General features: G+C 44.8%; 1 protein-coding gene across 1 annotated transcript in view; it reads right to left on the bottom strand.

Annotated features, from left to right (window-relative positions):
• kcnab1b (potassium voltage-gated channel subfamily A regulatory beta subunit 1b) overlaps positions 1-5,000 on the bottom strand; it is a gene marked incomplete at both ends in the record, with an annotated part of 49,616 nt that overhangs the window by 12,398 nt on the left and 32,218 nt on the right.

Genomic DNA, 5,000 nt, shown 5'->3' with positions numbered 1-5,000 from the left:
AGGGAGAGAGAGAGAGACAGAGGGGGGAGGAGAGAGAGAGAGAGGAGGAGAGAGAGACAGAAGAGAAGAGGAGAGAGGAGGAGGAGGAGAGAGAGGAGTAGAGAGAGGAGGAGGAGGAGGAGAGAGGGGGAGGAGGAGAGGGAGACAGAAGAGAAGGAGAGAGAGAGACAGAGGAGGAGAGAGAGGGAAAGAGAGAGGTGAAGAGAGAGAGAGGGGAGAGAGAAATAGTGAGAGTGACAGTGATTGTGTTAGTGTTCATTTACCGTACAAATCTTTTCTGCCAATTACTATTACTTATTGTTAGTTCAATTTGTTTTTTGATTTACATACATTTTAATGTATAAAAAGCTTTGGCAACACAAATGAACAATTTGTCATGCTAATAAAACAATGTGTCATGCTAATAAAACAATGTGTCATGCTAATAAAACAATTTGAATGGAATTGAAGTGAGAGAGAGGAAGGAGGTGGACTGACAGGAAAGAGTCAGAAGAGGAAGAGAAGGTGTGACAGACAGAAGTAAACAAACAACAGAAGAGCAGCACAAAACAACAAGACAACAAAATAACTCCCCACTCTGAGGATTATGGAGGAGGAATGGAAGGATGATTTTCTCTCTCTCTCTCTCTCCCCCCCCTCTCTCTCTTTTTGTCTGTCTGTCTGTCTGTCTGTCTGTCTGTCTGTCTGTCTGTCTGTCAGGTTTAGGCTTTGCTCTGAGAATCCAGAGAGGATTGAGACAGGAGAAAGAGAGAGAGAGAGAGAGAGAGAGAGAGAGAGAGAGAGAGAGAGAGAGAGAGAGAGAGAGAGAGAGTATGTGTGTGTGTGTGTGCTTGACAGATTAGTGCCAGAGTCATCATGCATAATAATAATAATCCCGGCCGTGTGTCCTGCTCTCCTCACCACCATCCACACATCTCAATCCCAGTCTAGTCGGGTTGATAATCCCAGGAAACCCTCCTGTAACACACACCCTAATCTCAGCCTAAACAACCAGGCATCATGGATTAGGCTCTGAACTACAGTAACTTTGTATCTGCCAGCACTGTGAAATATGATGCCCTGTTACTGTAACTTGGAAACAAACGTTCATCTGACTTGCTCTGTTGACCCATTCTGACCTAATTTGACCTTTGACCTACTTTTAGGATGAAAAGATGATTCAAATTAGTTTACTCTGTGCCTGCGAAAATTCTTCTCACAATATCCTTTTTACCTAGTTTTCCAAACGCAAATGGGTTTCCTCACTTATAATAAAAGGCGTGACATTTTCCAACGCTCTCAATAAGACGACGCTACCATGTTCTGTAAAAGCAAGATGAGGAACTATGGTAATTCCCTCCTCCACCTGAGTAACTATGGTAATTCCCTCCTCCACCTGAGGAACTATGGTAATTCCCTCCTCCACCTGAGTAACTATGGTAACTCCCTCCTCCACCTGAGGAACTATGGTAATTCCCTCCTCCACCTGAGTAACTATGGTAACTCCCTCCTCTACCTGTTGTTCCAGAGTGCCTCTCTTCCTGACCTCGTTTCAAATGCTGACATCACTAGTGGGTCATATTCCTCGGCTCCCAGGTCACCTTCCTTTTTTTATTTTATTTATTTATTTATTTATGTATTTATTTATTTATAATTTTTTTTAAATAGTAATTGCTTTTATTACGTTGTAAAATACTTTGTGACCCTGGCCTGTGAAAGGTGCTATAGAAATAAAATGTATCTACTTACTTACTTACTTACTTACTTACTTACTTACTTACTTACTTACTTACTTACTTACTTACTTACTTACTTACTTACTGCCAACAACCGGGCTAGATTCTCTGGAAAAGGCCTTAGAGGAGAATGTAGACAAACAGACCATAAAAACCTCAGCAGACCAGAAACCCTGGATCAACAATAAAACACGCAGACCCTAAGAAAGAGCACCGCCTACACTAGGAAACATGGAGGATTATAACTAAGAAAGAGCACTGGAAACATGGAGGATTAGAACTAAGAAAGAGCACTGGAAACATGGAGGATTATAACTAAGAAAGAGCACTGGAAACATGGAGGATTATTACTAAGAAAGAGCACTGGAAACATGGAGGATTATTACTAAGAAAGAGCACTGGAAACATGGAGGATTAGAACTAAGAAAGAGCACTGGAAACATGGAGGATTAGAACTAAGAAAGAGCACTGGAAACATGGAGGATTAGAACTAAGAAAGAGCACTGGAAACATGGAGGATTAGAACTAAGAAAGAGCACTGGAAACATGGAGGATTATAACTAAGAAAGAGCACTGGAAACATGGAGGATTATAACTAAGAAAGAGCACTGAAAACATGGAGGATTATAACTAAGAAAGAGCCCTGAAAACATGGAGGATTATAACTAAGGCAGCAGCTCAGACAACGTAAGAGAACAGTGAAGGAAGCCAAGAGGGAATACGGTGAGAAGATGGGATTTAAATTCAAACAAGGCGACCTCAGAAGTGTGTGACAAGGATTAAACACCATGACTGACTATAAGAGACCTCCATCCTCCTCAGGAGGTGCAGACGCTGCTCTCATGAACAGCCTCAACACTTTCTACTGAACGCTTTGAGACCAGCAGACCAACAGACCAGCAGACCAGCAGACCAGCAGACCAGCAGACCAACAGACCAGCAGACCAGCAGACCAGCAGACCAACAGACCAGCAGACCAGCAGACCAACAGACCAGCAGACCAACAGACCAGCAGACCAACATACCAGCAGACCAGCAGACCAACAGACCAGCAGACCAGCAGACCAGCAGACCAACAGACCAACAGACCAGCAGACCAACAGACCAACAGACCAGTAAACCAGCAGACCAACAGACCAACAGACCAGCAGACCAGCAGACCAACAGACCAGCAGACCAGCAGACCAACAGACCAGCAGACCAGCAGACCAACAGACCAGCAGACCAGCAGACCAGCAGACCAACAGACCAGCAGACCAGCAGACCAACAGACCAACAGACCAACAGACCAGCAGACCAGCAGACCAACAGACCAGCAGACCAACAGACCAACAGACCAGCAGACCAGCAGACGGCCGTCGCACCTGAGGCGGAGGAGAGCGGAGGGGAGGAGAGACTCTCTCTCTCTCTGAACACGGCGTCAGAAGGGTGTTTAACCAGGTGAACACCAGGAAAGAAGGGTGTTTAACCAGGTGAACACCAGGAAAGAAGGGTGTTTAACCAGGTGAACACCAGGAAAGAAGGGTGTTTAAACAGGTGAACACCAGGAAAGAAGGGTGTTTAACCAGGTGAACACCAGGAAAGAAGGGTGTTTAACCAGGTGAACACCAGGAAAGAAGGGTGTTTAACCAGGTGAACACCAGGAAAGAAGGGTGTTTAAACAGGTGAACACCAGGAAAGAAGGGTGTTTAACCAGGTGAACACCAGGAAAGAAGGGTGTTTAAACAGGTGAACACCAGGAAAGAAGGGTGTTTAACCAGGTGAACACCAGGAAAGAAGGGTGTTTAACCAGGTGAACACCAGGAAAGAAGGGTGTTTAAACAGGTGAACACCAGGAAAGAAGGGTGTTTAACCAGGTGAACACCAGGAAAGAAGAAGGGTGTTTAACCAGGTGAACACCAGGAAAGAAGGGTGTTTAAACAGGTGAACACCAGGAAAGAAGGGTGTTTAACCAGGTGAACACCAGGAAAGAAGGGTGTTTAACCAGGTGAACACCAGGAAAGAAGGGTGTTTAACCAGGTGAACACCAGGAAAGAAGGGTGTTTAACCAGGTGAACACCAGGAAAGAAGGGTGTTTAACCAGGTGAACACCAGGAAAGCCGCGGGACCAGACGCTATCGCAGGGCGGGTCCTCAAGGCGTGCGCCGACCAACTGGTTCCTGAGTTCACAGTGATATTCAACCTGTCCCTGGCCCTGTCCATCGTCCCCACATGCTTCAAGAAGTCCTCCATCATCAAGAGGCCAAGACCAGCCTGCCTCCATGACCAGCGCCCGCTAGCTCTCACCTCCGTGGTGAGGAAGTGCTTTGAGAAGCTGGTCAAGGAACACATCTGCTCCTCACTGACCAGCACACTCGAACCCCTACAGTTCACATACAGACCCAACAGATCCACAGAAGATGGGATAGCTCACATCCTCCACACCCTATCCCACCTAGACAAGAGCAAGGGGAAGGTGTTGGGTTGTGTGAGGCTGCTGTTCACTGACTACAGTTCAGCTTTCAGGGGCCCCCACCCAGACCTTCTTTCTGCAAACCATCTGGCTCGTGACCCCCCCTCCCCAGAATTATTTATTTATTATCACTATAGCAACCATGCCCCCCCCCCAAACCTACACCCCCCCCCCCCCCCCGGGCTATCTATCTATCTATCTATCTATCTATCTATCTATCTATCTATCTATCTACAGTATCTATCCATCTATCTATCTATCTATCTATCTATCTATCTATCTATCTATCTATCTATCTATCTATCTATCTATCTATCTATCTATCTACAGTATCTATCCATCTATCTACAGTAAGTTAAAATTCACCGTTGAAATCATCACATGTGACGTACACCATTTATTTATGTATGTATGTATGTATGCATGCATGTATGTATGTATTTATTTATTTATCATTCATACCCATATATAGCATGTACATAATCCATCCAGACTTTTATCTATCCCATCCTAGCTTAATTTTATACTTTCGAGAAAGGGTACTTATTGTGTAATTTGTGTTAGTTTGTAAAATTGTAAATGTTTAATTTGGAAATTGAGTATTAGAGTTTATCGGTAGCATAATCCCTGTGACTATACATTGCATGTGACAAATAAAATGAATCTTTAATCTTGATCTCAACCAATCACTGCCAACCACCACCGCCGTGTTCATCCAGTATTGATTATCATGCTGAGACCATCAGTCAGAGGTGACATGGCCTCGTCACATGGAGTAAGCAGCAGGCAGTCAGAGGTAACATGGAGTAAGCAGCAGGTCCTCTGAGCCGAGC

The sequence above is a fragment of the Borostomias antarcticus genome (genome assembly GCF_949987555.1).
Source record: "Borostomias antarcticus genome assembly, chromosome: 24".
NCBI classification, from domain to species: domain Eukaryota; kingdom Metazoa; phylum Chordata; class Actinopteri; order Stomiiformes; family Stomiidae; genus Borostomias; species Borostomias antarcticus.
Note: the sequence above shows the minus strand (reverse complement) of the source record. Positions and strands in the feature narration are given on the sequence as shown.